Genomic DNA, 14,809 nt, shown 5'->3' on the forward strand with positions numbered 1-14,809 from the left:
TGCTTTTCAAAATGCAGACTATATGATGAGTGTGCAGACAATAATCTTTCTGAAATCAAGGAAGGTTTTCATAGTTATTCAACTAACGGTAATTCATGTCATGCAGAATGTAAAAGTGTGAGAGAAGTGCGTGGTAATACCATGCGATTCAGATCACTTTATATGACTGTCTTGTCCTCATCATTGTTTACCACTCTGCCAATCTTTGTGTCATCTGCAAATTTTATCAGCAATGATTATATTTATTTCCAGATCTTTAATGAAAATGTTGAATAGGCTTGAGTATAATACCGATCCCTGTGGAACCCACTAGAAATACCACCATTTGATGATGATTTCCAGTTGATAACTACTTTGAGATGTCAGATGACCAATTCTTAATTCATTTAACATATGCTTTATAGATATTCTAGAGTACTAATTTTTCAATAAAAATGCTGTGTGGTGCTAAGTCAAATACCTTAGAAGAATCTCAGTATATTACAACTACTCAGTTACTGTTATCAGCCAAACTTGTGATATCCTCAAACAATGAAATCAGGTTTGTTTGATAAAACCTGTTTTCCATAAAATTCTGTTGACTGGTGTTAAGTATATTGCTGTCTTTCAGTACTTTGTCAAATGAATCCTGTATCTGCTTTTCTGTTATTTGGCTCAGGACTGTCAGACCAATCGGCCTAGTGTTACCCCGTTCATCTTGCTTGTCTTTTTTTTACTATTGGCATATTAGCACTCTTTCGGTGAAAGTTATCTGCACTTGCTGATTTAAAAAATGTTTATCCTTAGTAGATGTTGCTTAACATCCTCCTTTGTTGCTAATGGACTGGAAAGTACTTGATCATTTTCATATGAGTAACTCATCCTGCTTCTTACCAAATACAGTACAGAAATATTTATTGATCATTTCTGCCTTCTCTGCATCACTGTTAACAATTTTACCATTTCCATCTAGTGTTAGCACTATACCATTGCTAGGATTTCTCTTCTTCCTAATATACTTTTTTTAAAAAAACCTCCTTATTTTCCTTAGCTCTGAGAGCAATAGATTTTTCCTTCAGGTCATTAGCTTCACTTGTCAGTTTTCTATACCTCATAACTTCTTATTTATATTGGTTGCTATTTCCCTGTTTTTCCATTTTCTGTATGTTGTTTTTTAATTTATAATTGCTGCCTTCACTTTGTTCTTGACCCTATAGCTCCTCAAATCAAATAGTGGGTTTTTTTCAGTGCAACCCTCTGAAAATTGTTGGCCTTTCCTCCCTAATCTTAATAATCTTATTTGCTACTGTTAAGATGTGCACAGTTGCCTTCCAGTGACCCCAGGATCATATTGTCCTCCCCTCCAAATTAATGGAGAAGTAAAGGGGGAAAAATTAGGACAGCAAAGACTTCCAAATATCAATCCATCTCCCCCCTCTTTACACATCAGAAAAAGAGGGGGAAAATATTTTTCCAGGAACCTATCCGATGGATCCTTCTTCTAATCCACTTTAATATTAAACCATGTAGGAGGAAATAAACACTGAGCATAACTGGTCAAAACCAGCTACATTTCCACTGAGTTCATGAAGAACAAAAAGCAAAATTATCAAGTTATGTCTAGAAAAATTATATGAAATCCAGGCATGTGAGAAAGGCAAGAAAAACACCCTTCTCTTCAGAGGCCTTATGCTCACTACACTGACAGCCAGCCATTCTCTGACGATACCATGCCTTTCTCTGTAATTCACATCAGATGCATCTTCCACCAACCACTGAGGCTGCCTTCAGGCTTAAAATTCCTTACATTTCTCTTTGCCAAGAGAGAATGGAGAGAGTTCCCCCAACTCTACCCAAGAGAGCAATTGGGTGTCTCGTATTCTGCAAATTGCAACTGTGCATTTACAACCCTGCATGACTGACACACAATTGTTAATCTCATATTTGCTGCTATAGCTGGCTAGTCATAGCTAGCTCTTTGAAAGGGAAGAGTGGAGTGAGGGAAGAAGGGGAAAAAAATCAGTTGTCTATCGCAGAGTGAGAAAATAGCACATTTGCACTAATCTTTCACCACAGCAGACTCCGATTGATGAATAGTTCTGGTCCATTCTCGTCTGACTGCGTCAAGCCTATCAAACATTCCCACATTTTCATGCATCTCAGTTAGAAATTGGCATAACTAATTCCATAACGCTGTGTTCCTATACACGCAAACTTGGCTTTAAGTTCTTCAATGCATGTTATCTCCACGACAAGGATTCCCATTGAATTTGCTCCAAATTTTGGTCTGTTAATAGTTCATTCAGTGGATAAGGAAGGGAAAATAGGCTCTTGGTAAAATTTAGTTGACTTTTTTTCCCTCTAGTTAGAAACCAGCAGTGTTATTGCCCTTTCTTTAGAAGATACTTCCCTCCCACCAACTGTTCCCCATTGAAACTGGGGGAAGTAGCAACAGCAGAACTAAGTATGAGGTACATTATGCCTCCCTGAGCTTTGGTAAATGGTTTAGAACTTGCAGAAGGTGTGGAAGCAGGAGCAACAGTAGTAGCTTCGGCCATTAACTCTCTCTTTTGTGATTTCTCTCTCTTTTTCACTTTATATCTGAGTCTTGAGTGAGCATCGTTCCAGTCTATTAGCCCATGACAGTGGGCTGTCTTCATTGAAATGTATAACACAGGGAAAGAAAATGTGTGAAAAATTACAGTAACAGAGCTGTGTTGGTAGTTTGTGATATAGTAAAACATAAGTATCCATGGATCACAATCCAGATATTCCCACTGGAACAAAGTAATATTTATGAGTTTATCACAGGTATAATTAAGTTCTCATTACAGCCTGGTGTTTTGCTCTCCCAGGGCAGAAATATTAATCCTTCGTCTTTCCCCCATAAAGATGAAATGTAAATAAAAACATTAGCTCATGAAGATTAGACTTCACAAGTATTTCTGCTTAATACATTAGAATAGAACAGAATTATTTTGTTTTACACAACACCTTTCATGCTCAAAGTGCTTTAAAGTACCTTAATGAGTTAAATACTGAAATTAAATACTGCTTAGGCTAACCAAGTCAGTATTGTGTTCTTGAAAAGAACCTGTGAATGTCCTTGGGCATTAGACTCTCTCTTCCTGAAAGAAGGAATGTGTGGGGTTTTTTTTGTTTTTTGTTTTTTTAGGAGTCAGGACACAGGTTTAATCCCCTATTCCCTTTTCAGAAAGTTCCAAAAAATCTTTAACTTCACCTGAAAAGTCACCTGCAGACAAGATATCATTTTAATTTTTAATCCAAGTAGCATTAGAGCCAACTCACACACATGCATAGATGTGTTTTTATATATGTATATTGTGACAGAATTCCTCCTCTATCTTGGTGGGTCCTGCGCTTATTAGCAGATTTTCTTGCCATAGAGATTCACCATGTGGGTTGGGGAACAGCCCAAAGAACTTCCCACCTGGAAGAACCCACAGTCCAGGTTAATTGGGAGGTTTGGGGGGAAACCCAGGCCCACCCTCTACTACGGGTTCCAGCCCAGGGCCCTGTGGACTGCAGCTGTCTATAGTGCCTCCTATAACAGCTGCATGACATGAACTACAACTCCCTGGGCTACTTCCCTATGGCCTCCTCCAAACACCTTCCTCCTGGTGTCTGATAACACTTGTGCTCCTCAGTCCTCCAGCAACACCCCCTCTCAGCTCCTTGCACTTCTTGCTCCCAGCTCCTCGCACACTCCCACCACAAACTGGGATGATCTCCTTTTTAAAACCCAGGTGCCCTGATTAGCCTGCCTTAATTGATTCTAGCAGCTTCTTCTTAATTGGCTCCAGGTGTCCTAATTAGCCTGCCTGCCTTAACTGGTTCTAGCAGGTTCCTGATTACTCTAGTGCAGCCCCTGCTTTGGTCATTCAGGGAACAGAAAACTACTCATCCAGTGACCAGTATATTTGCCCTCTACCAGACTTCTGTACCCCACTGGTCTGGGTCTGTCACAATATACATTTTCTTATCTTTTGCTTGAACTTTTGCCTTTTTATAATGTGAAAGATCTGAATTTTCTAAAACACAAAATCTGCAAAAGAAATTCCCATACCTGTGGATATGAGGAATATTATGTGGTGTAAAAACTGATTTGAAGGACTGCAAACAAAGGGTAGTGAGAGATGACAAAGCATTGAGTTTGGTGAGGATTCTGCTGGTTTGCTGCTGACAGCGCTGTTACATTTAGTCTTACTACATATCTTTACTAATGATCTGGAAGAGGGCAAATATACTGGTAAATATATCTGCAAATGAAATATGCAGATAATAAATTGTGAGAAATTAAAATTACATTGAGGGCAATGACTTATTCTGGGACCTTCGGGCCCATTCGGAAATCCCTAGTTCTGCTCGGAAAGCTCAAACTGGATTCATTCATGAAAATATATATTTTAAAAATAAATGACATTATTACTTCATCTCTTCAAAATTTAGTGAAAAATAGTCAAAAATCTACCCTCACTAACTACATTAATCACTTAAGTGGGAGTTTTGCCTGTGTATGGATTGCAGGATATAACTTCATGTGGGCTCTTCATGTGTATTCTCTCTCTCATGAAATTCAGCCAAATGCACAGGGGTATTAAAGGCCTATGCACTGCTTTTTTCTGATTAAGCCCTATTTAATGGACCTTGTCTCTGTTGGGACTTGTGCTGGCTCTCTGCACAGGCATGAATTTAACCAACATGAACAAGAAGAGAGCGTTTAGTATACTAAATCTAAGGGTAGGTCATAGTAAGTGTGAACATACCAAGCTGGTGACCAGCTTCTCATATAAAAATTGGTGCATGAACTAACAAGTATTTTTTTGAAAATAGGTTCTTATAGGAACTAATAGTATTGTCAAATAGTAGTTCATTTTGTAATAAAACATAGGTTGCCTGAGATCAGGAGAAAGCATATTGGTGTAGTTTACATTTTAAGATATTCACTTGATACATGTTTTTCTCCTGTCACTCATATCTAACATTAAATGTAATGTCTTTAAATGATGTGAGCTGCTCTGATTGAGGAAAATAAAGCCTTTAATGTTTGTTATTGATTCAAGTTAAAAAAGGAATGGTGAAAGGCTTCTTCAGTATTCTTGTAATCTTGTCTGATCAATTTTCTTCTTTAAATTGGAAATACAATATACCTAGTACTTTAGGTTGTGTGTCTATATAAGTGCAAGTGGCTGGAGCATACATAATTTCCTATTTTATTTGAGTGTGTAGTCTCAGCATCCATATTTTATACATATATTTTAAAATACATTAAGCCTTTGTGATGGTGAAAAATGACAGATTTCTGTTATTTTAAATAACATTGACCATTATTATCCTAATCTAACTTAAAATGGCTTGGTTTGAAGATTAGCTCCAAATCTTGCATTTCACAAGGGTTACTCACATTCACTAACATTAGGGCTGTGTCTACCTGAGATAATCTTAAATGATGGGATACCCCTGGAATAAGCCACAGTATTGCATTGTGTCCACAAAGTATTTCTGTTTCGGTCACAGTGTTCCCCTGCCTTCATTTTTGCATTGTACAATTCTATTGCAATAGAATTTCCCCTGGGTATCTATCCCACAGCTCCCTGTGGAGCTCCCTGAAACAGTAAGATATTTTGAAAGGCCTTCTGGGAGTCTTTCAAGAGTCCAGAAGAATTCAGGAGTCAAATGATTTCATAATTTCCTGGGAAACTCCAGTCAATTTCCTTGTACTGGAATTATTCTTCTTTGCCTGGCAGGTCCACAGAACCCTTACAATAGGGGTCATTCCCCGCTTCACAGTATGGCAGAAGCAGAAGCAGACCTGTCAGTTATAGATGAGAGGATATTGACCACGCCCCTGAAGACCCTGCTAATTTTGTCTGCCTGCCAAATGACAGCAGGTTTTACTGGACCTCCTGCTGAGAACAACTAAAACATGGAAAATTGGGCTGATCTGACTTTTGGCACTGCAAGTGCTAGCCAGGTGGTTTTACAGGATCTATCTGGTATCCCTTCTTTAGCTCTGGGCTCCCATCTGCAACTCTCCTCGTGGCAGCAGATGTAGCAGAAAGTGCTATTCACATGGATAATATCAGAGAACCAGCTATAGGACTGCAGAGGCATTCTGAGCTTTTGTGGGATTGAAGAGAAGTATGCACTGCACCTAAATTTGATTGCAAGGCTCAAGCACTTGCTTTAGAAAGAGTTCTTGGATATTGAGGATTAATTGGGGGGAAATAGGGACTAAGATCAATTGATATATCAACGAGATGTATGAAAATGTATTTGGGGTCTGACAGCAGGCAGGTTAGGCAGTAATTGTTGCCAGCTCTCATGGCCTGTGCATTACTGCTATAAAAGGATGACTAAGACTGTTTATCATGCATTAAATAGGAAGACAGAATGAAATGTGATTGCAGGTAGATAAAAGCAGCATGCTCATTAGGTGCTGTGGTCTGGCAGATGGGCAGAGACAAACACAGTAAAAAGTAAATGCTTTGGCTTTAGCGTATGATATGTAATTTATAGTAACAAAACTATCTGATTGTAAGGCATTTTAGATTGCTGTTTCTGTGTTATATCGTAATCTTTTTTCTTCTTTTTGTCCACCATTTTTATTCTAGTCACATGGCATGTCTCAGCCAGCTGCTCTGCATGCTGAGCTGGGCACTTCTAGGCTAACTGATAACAACATCACATGCTATTGACAGTGGAAGGGGAGTTACTGGGGGAATTGTGATTCTGGGTAATTACTTGGGGTTGGTTTGGGGAGAGGCTGCGTGCATATGTGTCATAGGCATGCTGTGGGGACTAAACAGTGATTAGCATTGACATGGCCAAGGACACTAGTCATAAAGGACATTAGTAGGCCCTGCTCTACTGCTAGCTGTTGATATGGGGAGGTCTTTCTGAGGAGAAAGGACACACAGCTTCTTGCTAAGAATACTACTGCCAGTGGCTGGAGAACAGGGAGGGCTCCTGCCATAGGATAGACTGAAACCTCATTGTATGGAAGGGAGGGAGGTTTTGGGTGAAGGCCCCTCAGAAGATTCAGATAGGAGAGGTAGGTATCTAAACATTTGGCTGCTTACCTGAACCGAAAATGATCCCTCTGAGGTTCCTACATTACTGGTTACTGTAGATGTTTCAAAAAATAAGCTCAAGCATTGGGCAATTTGATTTACTCTGTGGTGAATGATACTATATAACAGTTACTCTTGAGTTCTTTCATTCTGGAGACTATTTCATGAGAGAAAGAGATTATTTTATGTTCTCCTTCTCTTTCTAGCAGTCCACATCTTGGTTCTCAAGATGTTATATTATACAGATCCCCAGGAAAGAAACTACAGACCACTCATGCACACCATAGTTCAAGAAAATCTGTAAAACAATATTAAAACAAAACAAACAAACAAAAAAAACAAACACTTTTTCTGCAGCCTAAGGGCCTCATCCAAAGTCTATTGAAGTCAGTGGAAAGAGTTACTGACTTCAGTAAGGTTAGATAATGTCCTAACTGCATATATGTACAATACATATTTCTTTGTATTTTATGTATAGTTCATATTTCATCTCATCTATATGCAATATTTTTCTGCTCACTTTGATAGCTCAAATTTGTAAAGGTGAATTAAAATGCAATTAAAACACAACACAAAAATAATTTTAGATACATTATAAAAATTACAAGTAAATATTTTTAAATAAATGTGTTTGCCTCCCAAGGGCTGACATCGGAGTTCTCTGTTCAGATTAATTAAATGGCAAAAATCTTCATTAGCACAGAGTTGAGGTTGCCCAGTGAGAGTCTGTGCCCTTCCACAACATCAAGTTCAGCAAAACCCAAACCAAAACTCAAATGTAACTTAACTCTGTCCCCCAGAGCAAAACAAACCCCACACAAACTTAATTCTGCCTCCTCCCTGGAACTGGGAATTATCTACATACACACAGCTGTATATAAGTGTTAGGAGTAGCTGTATTGAATGGTGGAAGAATAAACTGGAGCAGCTTGGAAGAGGTGTGATTGTGTTATGGGGGGCTGTGGCCTTATGGTGGTGTGTGTGATCAAAGAAATAAGTGCCATGTGTGCCTTGGAAAATCCAGTATGCCTCTTTTCATTGCTGCACTGTGTAGGCAGTGTCACTAGCAGGGCACAGGGGTCTTGCCATGGGAATTGTCAGCAGTTAGGAGAGATTAGGTGAGTGTGGTCTGTGAATTTAATGCAGGGTAAGTGAAAGTATAATGTTTGATGGAATTGTTTGCATGAAGATGAAGAGGTTATAAAAGACATTGAAGGAGTTGTAAAATTTAGTAGATGTAGTGTTCTGTCTGAGGAGTAGGTTAAGTGTAGGAGTCTTGGGTGCTCCTGTTCAGTACAGGGCAACATCAGTATATGAGTATATGTTATGGGTTTATTGGGGCATCACTCACAGAGGTCAGAGTTAAGGTTGCCAGGGGGTGCACCTTAACTCTATACTTCCTGGTTTCACAAGTTTGAGTTTTGATTAACTTGATGTTTTGGAAGGGCCCGCGCTATCACCAGGCAAATTTAAATTGAGATTAACAATTTTTTTGTCATTTAATTTCTTAGCTGCATGAACAGAAAGAGAAATGGGGTTGGTAGGAGTTAGTGGTCATTTAGGCAGTTGTAGTTATGTAGATATGCAGTTGAGATACTCCTGGGGACAGATGAGGATGATAATAATACCTTATTATTAAGGGTGCTCTTACATTGCACTCTTCAGCAGTAGATCTCAAGTAAGGAAACATCATTATTCCTCTTCTTCAAATGGGGAAACTGAGGCACAGAGCAGTGGCGTGACTTGGCCAAAGTCATCCAGTAGGCTAGTGGCAGTGCTGGGAATATAGCCCTTTTTTTTTATGTTGATCGATCCACTGTTTTCGCTGCAGGGTTGTGTGATTCCTGAGTGTCCCCTCTGTCCTCACCTGTACACTTTGTTATAGTGGAATGTGGATAATGGTTGTCCTCTGAAATGTTTAGAGTTTTTGGTTGCTAACAGAGCTGGTGAGAGAAATCTCAGACATGGTCTATGTCCGAAGAACTTGTCAGTCTTATTGTATGGTGGTTACAGTAACTTTAAAAATGTGACAGAAGCCTGGTGTGTCTCTCTCCTGTCCCACATCCCCCACTATTTGACAAAATATATAGCTCCCCTTCATATCCAGTTTACCCTCCCCTTCTTGTCCCAGTAAGCCATTAGCATTCCAGAGGCCAGGTGTGCACAAAAATAGTTTGTAGAATTGGTGAACTTTAAGAAAACAGGATTTTTTTCTGGGTACTGTATCTTAGGAAACTCATGGGCAAATGACCTTCAGTTTGGCTCACAAACCTTACCTTCACCCCCTTCAGTAGATTCAAAACCAATCTGGGTACATATGCAGATTTTACAATAGATAGAAGAATCAGCCTTTAAACAGGAAAACATTCTTAATATTAACTGCAGCAGAGCTCGTGCTCTGCTGTAATATTTATGAAATTAATCATCAGCACCTGCTTTACTATATGCACATCCCCAGTACAGGATAATCCCGAAAGCATAGGAGGCTCAGAGGTCTGAAGTGGCCCATTCATCTCAATTAGATGTTCTCAGTTGACTGATGAAGATGAATACAGATTGAAACTATAGCTCTGAGACATGTGATCTAGAAGTTCTTATTCCCTCTCCCCACTCAAGGAGAGCCTGTGATATACATCAAGCATGCCAGTTCTCAACTCCTTACCCCAGGGTTGACAGTGTGTTCTCAGTGCGTGTTCTTGATATGCATGTTATTAGCATCACATACAGAGGGGAATGGATCTTGGCATGTGTGGTGGGTGGGAGAATAGTAGGGAGAAGGCTCAGACCCTCCTAGAAGAAAAAGGATAATAAGGGCCACCTGATCCCATCTCAAATGAGGGGGTTGGGGTGGGGTTAGGTTCCTGTAGATGGGCAGTCCTCCCTGACCCTGCTATTCATGGGAGAGAGGTTCAGGTACTCCCCAAAGGGCAAATCCCCTATAACCTTGCTCAGATGAGAAGAGCATGATGAGGGGGTGTCAGACCATCCTCCAGAGGCTGAGGCCGGCCTCTCCCCCATTCCTGGTACACACAGAAAGACAGGGAAAGAGACTCATATTCCGCTCCCCCCCAAGAGGGGCAGGCCCCAGATACTGGTACATACATGGGAGGGGAATATGGGGCTGACAATCAAACCCTGGCCCTAATCTGTCCCAGTTCCCCTGTCACTTTGCCCTTATGTCCCATTCTCTGTGTCCCACTCCACCTACCCCCCACTATCTCACCACCACCTGACCATCCCATCCCTTCTCCTAAAAAACATCCCCATTTACCCTACTCCTTTTATTCCCATCTATTTTTCCACCACTAATCAACTTCCCCTCCCAATGTGTAATTTAGTTTCCTTTCAAAAATAATTTGAGCATCTTCTGAATATTCTGCTGTACACAGATTACATTTCCCCAAAATAATAAACCCTTTGACCAAGGCAAATTGTAGCAAGATGCCACCCTTTTTAAATTCAGATTTCTGACAAGAGTTGGATTTGAACTTACAATACCTGCGTAGCATACAGGTTTGATGACCTGACAAGTCTCCCTTGAACTGTAAAGGGTCTATAAATCTGAGATTGTTTTCAACTCCCTCAGCCTCTGTCTTTGTACATGCACAGTATAATCCATTTGGCTCATGGGCCTTAGAACTGCTTGCATTGCACCTCACTGCAGTTGGGGAGGGATAGCTCAGTGGTTTGAGCATTAGCCTGTTAAACCCAGCATTGTGAGTTCAGTGCTTGAGGGGGGCCATTTAGGGGTCTGGGGCACAAAAAAACAGCCCCACACACAACTGTCAGAGATACTACTTGGTCCTGCTAATGAAGGTAGGGAACTAGACTTGATGACCTTTCAGTTCAATGAGATAGGTATATCTCCATATATTTAACCAAACTCTCTGGCTAATAATGTTGTAATTTGATTTCCCCTAAAGGGCTAGTGGATGGCACGCACACTGCTGGATTAACTCTCAAGCATTTGAGCCCCTGGTGCAATGATCTCAGTCCTAGTTTAATCTCTAGCTTTTGCAAAAAGTTGTTGTCTGGCTATACCAAAAGAAGGACAGGAGACACTTATATGGTTTTAATTAGGCCAAAATTGTATTATTAGTTATCTGGCACTACCCAGCAGATAAAAGTATATAGTGTAGGTAACTCCATGTTCATTTCAATATCTATGTGGAGGCTTCCACCTGCGCCCCCTTTTCTATCCAGGTCCCCCAGCCAACCATGGCTGGGACCTTTCCATTCAGTCCCCCTCCCCCACCAAAAACGAGGGTTAAGGTAGGTTATAAGGAAGGGGGACTCCCTGCCTTGTCAGGCATAGGAGCCCCGAACAGCCCCCCCACCCCTGTTCCACTCCTTTATCAAACACCTCCTTTTAAAAACTTTTACAAAGTCGTTTATCTGGTCACTGTATCCCTTCCCTATGGAGTACGTGTACTGTACATCTGCCCTACACTTACATAATGAGTTGCAACATCATAGCCTAACTCTCTTCCCTACTCACCATAACAAAGCCCCCCTGAACCCGCTGTGGGGAAGGCAAACAAAGCTCCACTCATCTGTGGCCAATCTGGTGGTGAGGGAAAAATTCCTTCCCATCCCCCCCAGAAAGAATGATGCTAACATGATGCCCACAGCAGGTTCTGATCAAACCTGATATTTTGCCACCTCCAAGGGGAGGAAGAGTATAAAAATATTGCTCAGGAATGCAGGAGTGAAATCAGGAAGGCTAAATCATGCTTGGAGTTGCAGCTAGCAAGAGATGTTAAGAGTAACAAGAAGGGTTTCTTCAGGTATGTTAGCAACAAGAAGAAAGTCAAGGAAAGTGTGGGCCCCTTACTGAATGAGTGAGGCAACCTAGTGACAGAGGATGTGGAAAAAGCTAATGTACCCAATGCTTTTTTTGCCTCTGTCTTCACAAACAAGTTCAGCTCCCAGACTGCTGCACTGGGCAGCACAGTATGGGGAGGAGGTGACCAGCCCTCTGTGGAGAAAGAAGTGATTCGGGACTATTTAGAAAAACTGGATGAGCACAAGTCCATGGGGCCGGATGCGCTGCATCCGAGGGTGCTAATGGAGTTGGCGGATGTGATTGCAGAGCCATTGGCCATTATCTTTGAAAACTCATGGTGATCGAGGGAGGTCCCGGATGACTAGAAAAAGGCTAATGTAGTGCCCATCTTTAAAAATGGGAAGGAGGAGGATCCGGGGAACTACAGGCCAGTCAGCCTCACCTCAGTCCCTGGAAAAATCATGGAGCAGGTCCTCAAGGAATCAATTCTGAAGCACTTAGAGGAGAGGAAAGTGATCAGGAACAGTCAGCATGGATTCACCAAGGACAAGTCATGCCTGACTAACCTAATTGCCTTCTATGAGGAGATAACTGGGTCTGTGGATGAGGGGAAAGCAGTGGCTGTGTTATTCCTTGACTTTAGCAAAGCTTTTGATACTGTCTCCCACTGTATTCTTGCCAGCAAGTTAAAGAAGTATGAGATGGATGAATGGACTATAAGGTGGATAGAAAGCTGGCTAGATTGTCAGGCTCAGTGGGTAGTGATCAACGGCTTGATGTCTAGTTTCAAACGGAGTGCCCCAAGGGTCGGTCCTGGGGCTGGTTTTGTTCAATATCTTCATTAATGATCTGGAGGATGGTGTGGATTGCACTCTCAGCAAGTTTGCAGATGACACTAAACTGGGAGGAATGGTAGATACACTGGAGGGTAGGGATAGGATACAGAGGGACCTAGACAAATTAGAGGATTGGGCCAAAAGAAACACGATGAGGTTCAACAAGGACAAGTGCAGAGTCCTGCACTTAGGACGGAAGAATTCCATTCACTGTTACAGACTAGGGACTAGGAAGCAGTTCTGCAGAAAAGGACCTAGGGGTTACAGTGGACCAGAAGCTGGATATGAGTCAACAGTGTGCCCTTGTTGCCAAGAAGGCTAACGGCATTTTGGGTTGTATAAGTAGGGACGTTGCCAGCAGATCGAGGGACGTGATCATTGCCCTCTATTCGACATTGGTGAGGCCTCATCTGAAGTAGTGTGTCCAGTTTTGGGCCCCACACTACAAGAAGGATGTGGAAAAATTGGAAAGAGTCCAGTGGAGGGCAACAAAAATGATTAGGGGGCTGGAGCACATGACTTATGAAGAGAGGCTGAGGGAACTGGGATTGTTTAGTCTGCAGAAGAGAAGAATGAGGGGGGATTTGATAGCTGCTTTCAACCACCTGAAAGGGGGGTTCCAAAGAGGATGGATCTAGACTGTTCTCAGTGATACCTGATGACAGAGCAAGGAGTAATGGTCTCAAGTTGCAGTGCAGGAGATTTAGGTTGGATATTAGGAACAACTTTTTCTCTAGGAGGGTAGTGAAACACTGGAATGGGTTACCTAGAGAGGTGGTGGAATCTCCTTCCTTAGAGGTTTTTAAGGTCAGGCTTGACAAAGCCTTGGCTGGGATGATTTAGTTGGGAATTGGTCCTGCTTTGAGCAGGGGGTTGGACTAGATGGCCTCCTGAGGTCTCTTCCAACCCTGATATTCTATGATTCTATGAAGAGTGGGTGCTGCTCCATCTGGTCCAAGGAAAAAGGGCTTCTCCTGCTGGGCTTGCCCTTTATCAACTCCCCAGCCCTTCTGGACCTTGCTGGCCCACTCTACTTTTGCAGCAACTAATGAGCCTCTCTCTCACAACTCCACCCATAAAACATTATACCTCTTCCCCTGGCAAGTGAGACGACCCACCTTTCCCCCACTTATGGTGCGGTGTGGTAATTGCCAAACATATCAACTTTATGAAAAACTGTTTTATTCAGGGGTCTATAGCACAACAATCCCTTGTTCAAATGCCTGCAAATTTGGATCACTGATCAAATCCTATGCCAGCAGTGCCATCCCGTCCATAGAACTCTCCGGGTAACTGCCCTGGGCCCTGCACTTTGGGGGGCCCCATGCTTCGAGATGCAGGATCCAGGGCAGCCTGGGGGGGGTAGCGGGGTACCTGGCGCCAGCAGCAGCAAGTGACCTGGCCCAAGCCCGCCCCGCTCTGCTCCGCCCTGCCGGCTCCCGGCATCGCTTGAGGGAGGGTGCGGAAGTCAGAAAGAGGCGGGGCGGGGACTAGTGTGAAGGAGTGGAATGGGGTTGGGGAGGGGGCAGAGCAGGGATAGGAAGAAGTGGGGTGGGGATAGGGCGGGGGGGAGGGGTGGAGTGGGGCGGGGCCTGGACCAGAAGCGGGGGATTGTCCCGGGCCTTGCACCCCCCTAGGGATGGCCCTGTATGCCAGCATGAGGTACACAAAATTTCCAGGCAATGGGAGTAATTATGCAGATTTTAGAGCACTTAGAATAGTCAAACTTTAAAAAGAAAACTGGTCTTCACTTTTACTGTAGCTGAGCTGACGCTCTGCTAAAATGACATCATTAGTACCTAAAACGAAGTGTAAGGAAAGCCGTTTCTTGCCTTACATTAGGTGTTAATAATATGATGTCATCCAACTGTCACAAGAAAAACCTGACGGTTTGAACTTTCAGTTCACCTTAAAGCACTTTTCATCTTATTATTAAACATTTATTCAGAAGAACATTGCTAATTTGCACTAATGACTGGAATTTCTATTAGAGATCACTAAATTTTGCAATTTAGCAAGTAAGTGAATAAACACAAAGAAAAAACCCAAAGATACTGCCTTTCAGAATGTACTTTGTTCATTTCTTTGAGAAGTGTATTTTCATTTTAACGATT

At 42.0% G+C, this 14,809-nt stretch overlaps 1 protein-coding gene across 1 annotated transcript in view; it reads left to right on the top strand.

The window, feature by feature from the left end:
- AGBL4 (ATP/GTP binding protein like 4) overlaps window positions 1-14,809 on the top strand; it is a 1,407,981-nt gene that overhangs the window by 228,042 nt on the left and 1,165,130 nt on the right. The gene's annotated exons all lie outside the window — the stretch shown is intronic.

Source organism: Trachemys scripta, chromosome 8 (genome assembly GCF_013100865.1).
Source record: "Trachemys scripta elegans isolate TJP31775 chromosome 8, CAS_Tse_1.0, whole genome shotgun sequence".
NCBI lineage: Eukaryota > Metazoa > Chordata > Testudines > Emydidae > Trachemys > Trachemys scripta.